This window comes from Rattus rattus, chromosome X (assembly GCF_011064425.1).
Source record: "Rattus rattus isolate New Zealand chromosome X, Rrattus_CSIRO_v1, whole genome shotgun sequence".
NCBI lineage: Eukaryota > Metazoa > Chordata > Mammalia > Rodentia > Muridae > Rattus > Rattus rattus.
In genome coordinates this window covers 100909467-100924892 of record NC_046172.1, presented here as the reverse complement: position 1 = coordinate 100924892, position 15426 = coordinate 100909467, and positions in this window count along the sequence as shown.

The window sequence follows — 15426 nt, the reverse complement described above, 5'->3', positions numbered from 1 at the left end:
TTATCTGTGGCCACAGCAACGTAGTCCCCTTTCCTGGACACAGCACCCACACCAGCCTGCGGGTGCCAGAGGAGAACTCATTTTCAGCTCAGCATGGCTGGGCCATCAGTTCATTACGTGTTCTTCTTTAGTGCTAACATTTTCGTCCTTTCATGTCCTCTATTTTACTGCTATATGTTTTGCTTTGGTTTGTCTCTTCTATCTGTGAGGCAGGACTATCTTGTTACTGTAAGCAGATGGCAAGACAACACACTACATGGGTTGCAAGGAAGAGAGAGAAATGAATTAGGAGACTGATTAGGAACCCACGCCATGTTGGCTGGCTTCCCTGAGTGCTGAAGAGTGCTATGTGGAATGCTGGTCTGAGGAGCATCAAGAGGCTTTACAGAGCTGGAAGTTGCTGCTGCATGCTACAATGTGGAAACGTAAGCTGTTTGTGGAGAGCAGTGACTCTCTCGATTATAGGTGAGGCCTACTCAACAGGAGATTTCATGTCTTGTATATGGTAAGCGCTCAGTCAAGCCCATTACAAGGCCTGGGGAGAGAACATACTATTGTTATTTTGCTAGAAGCGTCCTGTTGTCAATTCTTCTAAATATTTCTGTGGGCCACATAGTTCCCAGTGCTGCTCTCAGCCTTGCTCAGGAGGATTCTCTTTACAGTGGGCTGCAGCCTACTACAAAAGGAAGCTCATAAGTGGTCAAAGGTGCTACTGAGCTGGTACTGTGAGTGCTCAGCCAGAAATGGGACATCTGTACCAAGCCTCAGCTGTGGCTCAGAGAACATCGAAAAGAGGCTGGAAGAATGGAAAAGCTGAGTATGGAGAGGAATGCGGTGAAGTGCGACTACTGGACATGTATATGTAGGATTGTGCTCAAAATTACCTGCAGCTGGGCTGCCTACTCAAGATTAAGCTATGGGCTGAGGGTCCCTATTCGCCCGCCCTATGACAGCTACTGTCAGTTGATGACGGCGCTGCTGTGGCGTCACTTACCTTTGTGGATGTGGTCACTGGTAGTTTGTCCTTTGTTGCGAGTGGATGGGCCCATCCATGTGCATGAGCAGCGCTAGTGAGCTCAGTAGATTGTAAAGACAAGAAGAAGAAGAAGAAGAAGAAGAAGAAGAAGAAGAAAAGAAGGAGGAGGAGGAGCGAGGAGCGAGCGAGGAGGAGCGAGGAAGGAAGAGGAAGAGGAGGAGGAGGAAGGAAGGACGAGGAGGAAGGAGGAGGAAGAGAAGACAATGGCGATGGCGACGATGACTAGTAATAGTAGTAGTAGTAGTAGTAGTAGTAGTAGTAGTAGTAGTAGTAGTAGTACTGACCTCGCTCAGTGTCTAAGAGGACATTTTGAGTTCTCTTCTAGAAACCTGCAGATCCAATGTGTTTCCTACTATCAGCATCAGATAGTGGCCCACAACCTGATCATGTGACTTCATTTTCCAGGGGATCTGGCACCCTCTTCTGGCCTCCACAGACATTGAGCACACACATGGTACACAGAGAAGAGATTCAGGCAAATCAACTTACATATACATAACACTACTATTAAAGGGCCACTAGATGTTAGAGGAAAGAGGAGAGATATGTTGGGAGGTGTATCTGGAAGGAGTTGAGACTGGGAGTGGATGTGATCAAAACTCGTTCTGAACATGCGAAATTCTCACAAAGTATTATATTTATAGCCAGACGGGAAAGATGGAATGAGAGATGCCTCAGCAGCAGCTAAAAGCATGTATTAGCTCTTGCCAGAGAGAGGACATGTGGCTCCCCAACCATACTGAAACTCCATCTCCAGCCTGCGAGGCCTCTGCTGACACAGCAGGCTCAGTCTACCAGACACAGATGTGGTGGATGTGTGCAGACACTCTCTCATTTCACATGAAATAAAATAGAAGCACACATGTGTAGAAGCTGGGTGCGACATGAAGAAACACAACTACCTTTCCTGCTTTTAGACTGCTTTGCATAGAAAGGTGTACACTTGAGAATTTTCCATGGTAGCAGAAGAACCGTAATAGTGGAATTGCTTAGCAAAACATGTATGTGATGAGATATAGATCTGTTTTACAGTCCTTTTCATTGAGCCCTGACAAACTTTGTTTGGGGGATGGGAGCACTGCCAAGGATGCCAGGTGTTCAAAGCAACATGGTAGAGACTACACATTTATATAGTTCATATTATATAATAACCTGGTTATAAGATCGTGATACTCCTCCCTAGAAGTCCTTGGGAGATCAGCAGGAGCATGGATACATGCACACCAGGAACCAGTGGCGAAAAGCAATGCTTGTGCTGGAGAAATGGATTGCCTCCCAGCAACTGTATGATTTCTGAGAGTACGTCAGAATGTTGTACTATATTGTATGCTTCTGGAAGTCACTGCATAGAGGAAACAAGAAAGGACAGCCACACCACGCTATGTGAATGGCACCTCATGGATATTCATGGTCAGCTGATCCATATGCAAGTGGCCCATGTTTTCTACATGCCTTGCCTTGTTCTCATTCTCTTTCAGGATAGTTGACTGCTGAAAAATTTATGAACCAACAAACCCAGAATTTGGCAAACTCAGTGTTTCTGAGTCTATCAAAAAGTAGAATAATTTTTGAGTGTAAATGAATGTAAATAATTTGATAAAAATAAATATAGGAGACTGCTAGGTTATATGTAGATGAACAGATGTATAGAACTTTTGTTTCTAATGATAGCTCAATAAATCAAGTGCAGATGTGTGTATAACTTCGCGGTGGTCTCCACTAACTTTTGTTTAAGTCAGGGGGTCTCACTGTAGTTCAGGCAAGACTTGAAAAAATCTGGGGAACCCTCTGTTGCAACCTATTGAGTGCTAGGTTGCAATGGATATCCACCATGCCCTTCACATCAGTTAATGGCGTAGAAACTTTTTCCCAGCTACCAGTCCTACGCCATTTTAGCCTGCTCTTAATTCTTCTTTCGTGGGTTGGATTCCAATCCATACCACAAATCAGCAACGAGAAAACGACAGTAAAGCTCAAACAGGCAAACCTGGCTGCTCTGCCCTTCTAACCTGCAAGAGCAGTTCTTACACCTGCTACTAATGCTAGGGTCTAAAAAGCTGCATTATCTCTTCTAGGTGGTCATCTTCCACTGAGAGCAGCCACCCAATGGCCTCTGTGCTAGCACAGCCTCGGCCCTGTCCAGGTGCCACAACACAACAATGAAAGTGAAAGTTTGTATTAGAGAAGTCGAAAACAGAAACTGCCATGCCGCTCATCGCTAGGTAAAACTCCAGGTCCCTTGAATGATTCTATGCAGACGCACTCCTGCTGACGCATCTGGCCAACTCCACTGCAGGAGTGCTTACACAATGTTCATCAGGTCAAGCCTGCTCCAGCCTCAGGCCTTTCACGGCTGATTGCTCCTCTGTCTGGAGATGCAGATCACCCCAGATGGCTGCAAGGCTACCTCTACTCCTCTCCTCTTACTCTGAAGTGCTCTCCTGTAAGGCTTTTCCCTGCATCTTAACTGTGATACAGATGCAATCCATCCCTTCTAGAGGCTGCTGTTGTTTTGTTTGTTTGATTTGTTTGTTTTCTGTCTGTAGCATCTGCAGCATCATGACGCCTGTAAGAAGTTTACTTTGCTGACTGAGATTTTTCAGCAGGTAGAAGCTCTGCGTGAGCATAGTCTTTTGTCTGTTTCATTTCCGCCAGCTCAGCAGCTATGCATAATAGCAGCATAGTGCTGATGCCCAAACAAGTAGCTTCCTGAAAAGTGTGTTGGATGATATGGAGTACTGAGGTCACTACTACCAGTCTTCGCTCTCGTTATCCATATCTATATCTATATCTATATCTATCCTCTAAAACACAAAGTAGCTGGAAGTTAATACTTTCAGATTTATGCTTCAATTTTAACATATTTTTACCTTACAGTGCATGATGTCTCAGAAAACTTTATAAAAGCAGATGAGTTGATTCACTAATAGCTTTGAGGAACAGATTCGTTTGCCAGTAAACCACTACTGCCAACGCCTGCCTGCAATTCAAATATGCATTGTCTACACAAGGGTGTTATTCCAGCTGGCATGCCTGTTAATTTTACAATGCTGTGTCCCTTGCCAGCTGAGAGCTCATGCCTGGAATCATAGTGCATCTGTAAGGTGGAAGTAGAAAAGGATCCCCAGGATTCTACCAGGAAAGAAGCCTGATCTTAGTAGGTAGCAATGATGCGTCAGTCTGGGCTACACTATGGAGACCCTGTCGCTGACAATCCAAAAGTGGGCCGGTGAGGCGTGGCATGATGATTCATTGGATAAGGATGCTTGCCTACAAGGCTGATGATCCAAGCTCATTCTCAGGCGCTCTCAAATGGAGAAAACTGCAAGTTGTCCTGTGCCCTCCACATGCATGTTGGCATTCGTTCAACCACACATGGAAGAAATAAACAGGTGAATTTTTTTAAATACAAAAATGGTGGCCCCTGATGCTGAAATGGCCCAGTGGTAGAGTGTTTGGATTCCTACTCCAGCACTGCAAGAAGGGGATGAATGGGCTGCAGAGTTGGCTCTGTGGCAAGAATGTTTACTGCTGAGCACCAGTGGAAGGGGGGGTCCTTGGCCTGCCAGACTGAACCCCCAGTGAACGGGATTGTTGGGGAGGGCAGTGGGGGGATGGGAGGGGAACACCCTGGAGAAGGGAGGGAGGGTTAGGGGATGTTGACCCAGAAACCAGGAGGAATAACAATTGAAATGTAAATAAGAAATACTCAAGTTAATAAAAAAAAAAAGCAAATAAAAAAAAAAAAAAAGACTGCTTTTGCAGTTTGTTCCCTAGCACCCATATGGTGGCTTTTACAACCAGATGTCTCTTCTATATCCAGTTATATATTCTTGTTATATATATACCCAGTAACATACATATACATAAAATTAAATAAATTAATATTTTTTAAGAGGAGGGAAGGGGTAACCCTTGGCCCTTATACCTGTGAGAATTGTTGCTAATCAGTATTCTGTGAAAACACTCCTCCAATCTCCTGACTTCTTTCCTATTTTTGTCTGTCTCCTCAGCTCAGGGAACTTCATTTTGACCACATGTTCTGCAAACCACCTCTCTCAGATGTTTGCTTTCCATTAGTAGTCAGGGGCAATTTTCCCGTCTTCCTTTTGGAGGATGTTGCTTTGAATCCTCTTAATGGCATTGACCCGGTTTCATATTTCTTTTTGAAATGCATGTGGCATAAATTGATATTTACTTTGTTCCTTCTCATTCCTCACAGTCCTTTTATGAATAACTTTTTTCCTAAGACTGACTCTTTCTGTCATGAAAACATGGGCTTGAGATCATCCCAAATGCAAAACATCTATAGGACATATTATTATGTATATGTCACAGTCATATAATCTATGTAAAGGAAATATATTTGTTCACTGTGAAAGAGAGACTTTGGAGGGCATATTTATTAGTATTGTGAGTGAAAAACATTTCATAATTTACATATATATGTACATATAAGTATATATACAATTCATGCATTTTAAAACATGTATTTTCTTTGTATATGGTCTACTTCCTTTCAGTATAATCAGTTTTTACACTTTTACTATACAAGCATATCTGTAATTAATATATGTACACTGCCCTCCTTTTCATTTTCCACATTCTAAATGCATGGTCATCTAACACTTTCTCCTTGGTGTCACTCACTTTCAGCACTGGAGCTTTCTGTCCCTGGCCTGTCAAGAACTGTTAATGAGCAACCTTTCTCAGTTCTCATTGTCTGAGCTCAATTATTGGTCCTCCTCTCCTTCTGGAGTCTCTTTGCTGCTAAATGCTTTTCTCTATTTGCTGGACACATTCAAACATCAGTGCTCACAGGGAATGACCTGATTTGTCACTAATTTGGCAAGCTAGTTTCCTGTTCTGATCTCCAGCACGATACATCTTGTTGTGCATCTCTGCCCTTTTTTATTCCTTTGAAGCTTATCATGTCTGACTTCAGCCAGCATCCTCAGAAAGTGGCTTCTGATCGTGCTCTTTGTCACTGATATCAGTACCAGATAAACAACCTGACTCATCCCTCTCCCCTGACAAATAATATGCCCACAGTCTGTCAATCATCCCCTTGTTGACTTTTAAAAAATTAATGGTTTGAATTGATGAAAAAAATTTTTCACACACATGGAGGACAAGAGACCCAGTTATGGTACCCTCAGGCTTGATGATAACAAAGTATTCGTGTGTGTTAAGTCCTTGCCCTGCCTTCTTTGATCCTTGCTTCTCCACTGCCTCGAAATAATTTTTCTTCTTTCTCTCTCCCTTTACTTTGTTTTTTTTTTCCTATTCCTCCTTGTTTTCATCCCTCATTTCTTTCTTCATTCCTGCTTCCTTTCTTCTTTTCCTCCCCTTCTCCCTCCCTTCACCATTTGTTTGTTTTGTTTGTTTGAGAGACATCTCACAGCCCAGTTAGTTCAAACTTTTTTTTTCTGACTTATGCAATTTTGCTACCCCAAAGATACCACTAGCACTCTGTTTTTATTTCTGGCAAGATTGTATACTTTTACTACATATTTACTTATCCATATAACATATGTAGTTCACATTTAAAAGATTCAGGATTTTATTTAATGTAATGTGAGTTTTTCCTGTGTGTATGTACATATTATCATGCCTGGTGTCTATAGAAGTCAAGAGAAAAATGGATTCCTGAGACTGGGTTACCCTATGGTTATGAGCCACAATGTGGGTGCTAGGAATCAAACCTGGGTCATCTGCAAAGCAAGAGGGCTTTCAATCATCCTACCCATCTCTCAGACCCTTTCCATGAATTTCCTTTTTAAAAATTAACTATTTTATTTATTTACATCCAAATATTGTCCCCACCTCTGGTCACATCCCAGAGTTCTTTACCCCATTGCCCTCCCTTATCCAGAGAGAGTGCTTCTCTGCCCCCAGTTATCCCCCCCTCCCCTGGGGCAAGGTCTCTACAGGATTAGGGGTGCATTCTTTCCCACTGAGGTCAGACAAGGCAGTCCCTCTGTTACATATGCCAGGGACGGACGGTGGATCATGTATGTGCTCATTGGTTATTGGCTTAGTCTCTGGGGATCTCCCAGGGTTCAGGTTAGAAGGATACTGTTGGTATTCTTGTGGGGTTGTGATTCTCCTTCATCTCCTTCAGTCCTTCAGTCCTCTTTCCAAGTCCTTGATTAGTGTTTAATGGTTGGGTTACATTCTGCATCTGTCTCAAGTCAATGCTGGGTAGAGCCTCTCAGAGGATGGCCATGTTGGCTCCCTTCTACACGCATAACATAGCATCAGAATGTTGTCAGGCTTTAGTGCCTATGCATGTGATGGATCTAAGTTGGACTAGTCACTGACCTTTCCTTCAGTATCTGGCTCCATTTTTGTCCCCATTTATTTTAGACATAAATAATTTTGGGTCAAAATTTTTGAAGGTGGATTGGTGACCCCATCCGTCCAGTGAGATCCTGTCTATCAACTAGGGGATAGTCTCTTTGGGTTCTATCTCCCAGTGTTGGGCATTTTAGCTAAGGTCACCCCTTTTGAGTCCTGGAGTCTCTCATATCCCATGTCTCTGGAACTTCCTAGATTTCTCCCAGCTCCGCCCCTAGCAGCATCATATTTCATTCATTTTCCTGGCCCTCCTGGGCTTCTCTACTATTTCCCCCCCCCTATACCTGATCTGACCCCTCTTCCCCCCCTCTCCCACCCAGATTCTTCTCTACCTCTGCTTCCCTTGATTATTTTTGTTCCCCCTTCTAAGTGAGTTTGAAGAATCCTCACTTGACCCTTCCTTCTTGTTAAACTTTATGGTCTGTGGGTTGTATCATGGGTATTCTGAAATTTTTTGCTAATATCCTCTTATCAGTGATACACACACCATGCATATCATTTTGGGTCTGTGTTATTTCCTTCAGTCAAGATGATAGTTTCTGGTCCCATTATTTGCCTGCAAAATTCATTATGACCTTGTTTGAATAGCTGAAATCCAGATCTTCTGTCAATTGTAACAGGTCTCTCTCTCTCCTTCTGCATTTCCTTTTTTGCATAACTTATTGGGGATATCATTTTGCAACCTGTGCTTGTGGTTTAACATAGTAATTTGTTTGGGCAGTGCAAAAAAGTGACCTTGTGCTTGTTATGCAGGTACTCTAACCACTGAACCATCCCCATACTCTTCCTAAGGATTTTGTGTGTCTCCTGTTTCACATAATGTTGTGATAATGTTGTGTGACTTATCCTGGGGAGAGAAACAAGTGTCTATTCGTAACAGATATGGCACTAAGGACAGAAACAAAGAAATAATTTTTATCTAATTTTGGGGTTGGTGAATTGGTACAAATTGTTGGGATTATTTATTCGTTTTTTTACCATTACTCCAAAAAGCTTAGCTTCACAACCTACAGACAGTTCCCACCAGCCTCTGTTCCAGGAGCGACTGTTTACTGCTTTTTATAACCTTGGGGAATGACCTTGTGAATCAGACAACTTTCAAAGCTTCCTAAGTCTCATAAAGCTTCTGACTTACAAGCCTTTAGTTCTCCATTTCCAGGAAGAAATGTTTTATTTCAGAAGAAATACTTAATCAGTTAATTAATACATTACATGTAGTTTGTTATTTTGAACGTCATTTCATTCTAGTTACCTTTCTGTTTGTGATAAGGTAACTTGGTCAGAAAATGTGACTAAGGGAAGGAAGAGTTTATTTCAGCTTTTACTGTACAGTTTTATCCCTGAGGGAATCAGGCAAGAACATAAACAGGAATTTGAAATAGAAACCATGATGGAATGCTGTTTTGTTGGCTCATTCCGATTCACACCTAACTAGCTTCCTTTTCAGCCCAGGCCAACTGCCTAGGAAATGTAGGCAACCATAATGGACCAAGAACTCTACATCAATTATCAATCAAGACCCACCCAGCCACACGTGCCCACAGGCCAATCTGATTTATGTAATTACCTCTCTCAATGACTCAAGGCTGTGTCAAATTGACAGGCAAAGATAACTAGGCCTTTTTTTTATTCCAAAAGTACACTATACTTACTGGAATTCAGTATTATATGTGCGCATGTGTGAGAGTCTCTCTGGGTTTGTTTAATGTAGCACTTTCTTTCTCATCTGTTGTCCAATTGTTCTTCAGTGCGGCAGTATACTGTGTAATTTTTAAGACTTTCCATTTCCCATGTCTCTCTATCCTCATTCTCCTGAGTACTATCATCGAACTTCCGGAAGAAGTTTTTTAAAAGTGTCCACGTGTTTAATTTACCTGGGTGTATATGTGTGCACAGCATGTGCTCGTGATCACATAGCTCTCTCTTCTGAAAACCAGCTATTCTGGCATCATTTCAGTCTCTCATTTCGTGTGTGTGTGTGTGTGTGTGTGTGTGTGTGTGTGTGTGTGTGTGTGTGTGTGTATCTGCCTGCCTGCCTGCCTGCTGTCTTTGTGTGTTCACATGTGCAGGTACACATGGAAAGTCAGAGACAATCTTGACTGTCATTCCTCAAGTGTTGCCTGCTCCCCTTTTTGAGATGGTACCGTCTCCTGTCTGTAACTCTTCAAGTAGGCTAAGTCTGTTGACCATTGGGGCCCCAGGGATCCCCATCTTCCTCCTCCAGCACCAGGGTTACCAGAGTGTGCCACAACACCTGACCTTTTTTCACATGGGTTCTGAGATTCTCGAACTGAGGTTCTCATGTGAGGTAAGTCCTTTATTATCTCCCCAGTTCATTTTTTTTCTCTTAGTTTTGGTGTGACCTCTACCATATAAAAAGTTTCCATCTTGAGGTGGGTCTGTTTTTGCTTCTGTGGTACACTCCTGTGCCAGGAGCTCCACCTCTTCATTGCTTTACCTTTATAAGAAGGAAAATGTCCTCATATTGTTCTTAAAAATGTATTGGTATTGGCACTTTTCCTATTACATATATATTGGACGATCAATATAGTAAATTTAACAAAAGAACTGTAGATATTTTGGTCAGGTTATCAGAATTTATATGTCAGGTGGGAAAACATCATCTTTTTTATTATGTCCTCTATCTTTCCTAAACATACAATACTTGGAGATTTTTTTCTTTTTAGAATATTACCTTGTAATAAAACACATCAAAAAAGGTTTATAAATCTTTTGTTAGATTTATTTATCAAAGGCTCATAATTGAATAACTTCTGTTCTACTATGATTATCTTTTTCCTTTTTTTAACTTAGTATAGGTATACAGGACCTTATTGAATTTTTTAAGTAAGCATTTATTTGTGTGTATAAGTGTATGTCTGTAAGTGTGTGTGAGTGTGTGAGTTTGTGTGTAGGGTGGGACTGGAGGACACATTATCAGAATTGATTCTCTCCTCCTACCATGTGGGTCTCTGGGATTGAACTGTTTCTCTGGCTTGATGGCAGGCACTTTTATCCACTAAGCCATCTTGCTTCTTTGTCTACTGAATTTTTTTTTTTAAAGACAGGGTTTCTCTGTCTAGCCATGGCTGTCCTGGAACTAACTCTTATAGACCAGGCTGCCCTAGAATTCAGAGATCTGCCTGTCTCTGCTGCCCTTTTAACATTTACTGTAAGCCTAACAATCCTGCTGACTTCTTGTACTTTGTAGTTTGTATACTATCTGCGTGTACTGAATTTTCTATGTAGAAAAATTTCAAATTTATTCCTTTCTTTTCAATTCTTATATTTCTTTTGTTCGTCTCTTACTACACTGTATAGACCAGCAAGAACAACATTAAAAATTAGAGACAAGTCCCGCGGAATAAAACTATTACAAAGTATTGTAAACACTAACATTAGATTTGGAGTAAATAGGTTTTTGACAAAAGTGCTCTTTGACAATTAGGAGATGCTCCTTACTATTTCAAGCTTGTTTCCTATAAAGGGCTGATGAATTTTATTGGGTATAATCTTCATGGTTGTGTTGATACAGTCACATATTTCTGTTCCTTATTCATCGACTGGTGATGTATATGAAATGATTTTCTCTTCCCTTTCTCCTCTCCTACCACCTGGAACCAAACACAGAATCTCGCTCTTCACATCTGCTACTTAAGGGCTCTACCACTGAGACCATACACCGCCAGCTCTCTTTTCACTTTTTGTTTTGAAACAGGGTAACCTTGAACTTACTCTGTGGCTCAAGCAGGCCTTGAACTTGTAATTATCCGTTCTTCACCTCTTGAGTATCTGGAATGACAAGCCTGTGCCACCCTGCGCCACTACAACAAATGACTTTCTGAAGTTGAACTCTTGTTGAATGTCTGGAGTCATTTGGCTCTTTCTGTACAATGTGCTGTGTCTATTTCATTTTTTTCCCCATTCCCATCTTCACAGATCTATTTCCTGCCTTTAGGCGATTCCAATAGGCTGCACATTGCCATCAGTTTAATTTTCTCCATGACTATTTTTGTGCTTTTAAACATTCATAAGTTCCCCATTGTCTAGGAAAGAAAAGTCAAGACACCCTTGGCCAAACTCCAGATATTTTTTTCAAATAATCTGCATAATTTTAAAACTTCACACACATACACCACACACTAAATGTATAAAAATTAGGGGGTTGGGGATTTAGCTCAGTGGTAGGCGGCTTGCCTAAGCACACAAGGCCCTAGGTTCAATCCCAGCTCCCAAAAAAAAAAAAAAAAATAAAATAAAAAAGAAGAGAGAGAGAGCAAAAATTAGAAGTGGAAATTAGTTAAATAGCAATTACAACGGCCCAAAATGAAGATATGGAAACATGGACTAGACTGGTAGCTGTAAAGATGTGCGTGTGTATACATATATACACTATGTGTATAGATACATATAATTATACTTTATGTATACATATACATATCTGTGTGTGTGTTTGTGTGTTTGTGTGTGTGTGTGTGTGTGTGTGTGTGTGTGTGCGCGTGCATGCTCACTAAACTCATGCCTGATGCCCAGGGAGGTCAGAAGAGGACGCATGATGACTTGGAATTGGAATACAGATGAGATAACATATGGGTTCTAGACTTGAACTCCGCTCCTCTTCAAGAGCAACAAGTGCTCTTCATCACTGAGTCATTCTGCAGCCAAAGCTTGTTGCTTTAAGAATGAATGTCAGTACCAGGAAGGAAGAACAGAGGACAACTCCCAGCCATGGGGCTCTTAATATGTAGAACTGAAACTGTCTAGGCCCTATGGGGAACAATGGGGACCTAATGGGAACTGGCAGGGAGAAAGTAGGGGCCAGGGGCATTGGGAGGAGATATATTCCAATACATGCTTGAATCAAAGTTCATTTATTTTCAATGGTGTGGCCAATAAAACTTTAAAATAGATGTTTCTCTCTGCAAAACAGATAGACCTTTACTTCTGCCAAAGTTCATGCAGTCAAACCCTCTATAGATTTACTGTACAACAGCTTCTTGAACTGTGGCTTGTGAACTATATAGAGTTACACATCTGGATGTGGGTGTTGCAAAGAAAAAATGCCAACAGGAAAAGGTTTCTGAGATGCAATACATGAAGATTTATTCAAAATTGTATAATGAGGGGTTGGGGATTTAGCTCAGTGGTAGAGCGCTTGCCTAGGAAGCGCAAGGCCCTGGGTCCCCAGCTCTGGAAAAAAGAACCAAAAAAAAAAATTGTGTAATGAATCCAAGGTGGTTTGGGCAGCACTGAGCCATGTCACACTCGAGGACGTCTTTGCAGCCTTGCTTATGAACACTAGACTCATGCAGTGTATGTGCTGTCACGACATAAACACCAGCACACCCAACGTGGAATCTCTCGATTTGGATTTGGGAATATTTTATGTTGTGGACTACAGCATATGATGTTTTACTGTGCACATGAAGATTCCTGTTCTTCAATACCATAGTTGTTGGGTTTATGCTTTTGTTATTGTTTTTAAGACAGGGTTTCTTTGTATAGCTCTGGCCATCCTGGAACTTGCTGGCCTTGAACTCGGAGATCCACCTGTCTTTGCCTCCTGAGTTCTGGGATTAAAGGCATGTGCTACCACTGCCCAGTATAGTTTTATTATACAAAACAAAAACTTCCAATATTTTCCTACCACCCTCATTTATTATGTAAATGTCAAATCAGTGTATCTTTGTATTGCATTGTGTTAGAATATCTAATTTTAAACATTGCTGGTTAAGTTGCTGACTTGAATCTCATAAAAAAAACCCATCATCCTTAATTTTGGCTTGGTTTTAGGACAGAATCTCCAATAATTTCTAAATGTCCTCATCTTAGTTAGGTTTTCTATCGCTGTAAAGAGACCTTGATGACAGCAACTCTTATAAAGGAAAACATTAAATCAGGGTTGCCTTATACTTTCAGAAGTCTGAGTCCCCTGTCATCAGGGGAGGAAGCCTGGTGGCATGCTGGCAGGCATGGTGCTGGAGATGGAGTTCTACATTTTGATTGGAAAGCAGCAGTAGACTGTGTGCCACACTTGGCATAGCTTGAGCATTTGAGACCTCAAAATCCACCCCCAGGGATACACTTCCCCCAACAAGGTCACACCTACTCCAGCAAGACCACATCTCCTAATAGTGCCACTTCCTATGGTCAAGCTTTAAAAAAAATAAGTCTATGGAGGCCATTCCTACCAAACCATCACAGTCCCTAAACATATGTCTTCCACTCTACACTACATATTTAGGTGAAGTAGTGCTCTCAGAACTGGCAATTATAAAATCAAGCTATTAACGAATTCTGACAAACATTCCCACAGAGTCTAATGATTTAATCATTTATTTAAAAACAAACAACTACCTTTTTAAGGCAGAAATTGGTTGTACATAGAAAAAATTTCAGAAGCTCTGCTATAGAGTGTCCAACAATAGAGAAGATACATTTCTAGCCCTTTTTATTAGACATATGAACCTCAGCAGAAATTACAACTACTTCTTCTCACAATTCCCTGCTGAAACCAATGGCCCTTAGGTACTCCTTAATGGTAGCTACTGACTGGTCAAAGACAGGCGCTTACCTTATGTAATCAATTCATATACCAGATGATAGTAAATGAATTGGCTTGTGTAATAGTGTTTGCCTGACATGAGTGTTGCTAATTAACATGATCAGTAATTTTTTTCTTTCTGGAAAAAGTTACTTTTAGTACCAGAAGAAAGGAGAGAACATAAAATAAGACACAGCACCCCCTTGTTGACAAGGAGCCAAATTAAAAATTTGTAGTTTGATAAGATGGGAAGGTGACAGTGGAGTGGACCTAAATCTTTCTTTCTTTCTTTTTTTTTTTTTTTTTCCCGGAGCTGGGGACCAAACCCATGGCTTTGCGCTTGCTAGGCAAGCGCTCTACCACTGAGCTAAATCCCCAACCCCGGACCTAAATCTTTTATCAGAAGAATGTAGGTTAAAAATTACCTCATGGTGAGAAAATAATGTATATTTCTTTGAGGCAAAGTTTAGCTACATAGCCTGGACTGGCTTTTAACTATGTTATCTAGGGTAGTCTCAAATTTTTCCTGTCTCATCTTCCTCAGTGATGAGATTATAACTATAAACCACCACACAGTGAGAAATAATTTTATTCTTCCACAAATATTTAAATAGGACTTAGGAATTTATCTTATGGAGTGTACTGGCTAGTTGTATGTCAACTTGACACAAGTTAAAGTCACTTGGAAAAAAGGAACCTTAATTGAGAAAATGCCTCCACTTAATTGGCCTGTAGACAAGCCTGTGGGACATTTTCTTAACTTTCTGATTGTGGGTGGTGAAATCCCCTGAAAGGTGGTCCTGGGTTTTATAAGAAAGTAGGTGAGTAAGCCATGCTAAAAAAGCCCAGTAAAACATTCTTCCATGGCATTGCATCAACTCCTATCTTCAGATTCCTGCCCTGTTTCAGTTCCTGCCCCAACTTCCTTTGATGATGAACAGTAAGTCAAGTAAACCCTTTTCTCTCCAAGTGACTTTCAAGTCATGATGTTTTATGGTAGCACTACTAGCCCTAACTAAGACAATCAGACTGTGTAAACCTACTTTAAACAATGGGATAAGTTACTCCATCCATTAAGGATTGGACGACTGTACTTTGACAATTTCTATGCAAATTTATTACTCACATAAGGGCATGCAAATGATGTTAGAGGGTCGATCTGGCCAGAGCTAGTTTTTCATACATGCACAATAAGGCATGTATGAAACTGGGTGAACTTTTAGGGAGAATCCCCTATTTGCCATCTTATTTATGCCCATGCATAATCAGGCATGCATATTATTAAAATTTGATGCACAATGGAGAGGAACATCTGTAGTGAACAAAGTCTTTCATAGTTAAAATCTATTAACCAAAATAGAGAACCACCCACCCCTTGTCAATGACACTCCTCCCTTTGAATTCAATAGAAGGAACCACAAATAATTATCAAACAACTTTGAGTACCTCCCCTCCTGTGCTGGTTTCCCCTGCTACTCTCTTACAG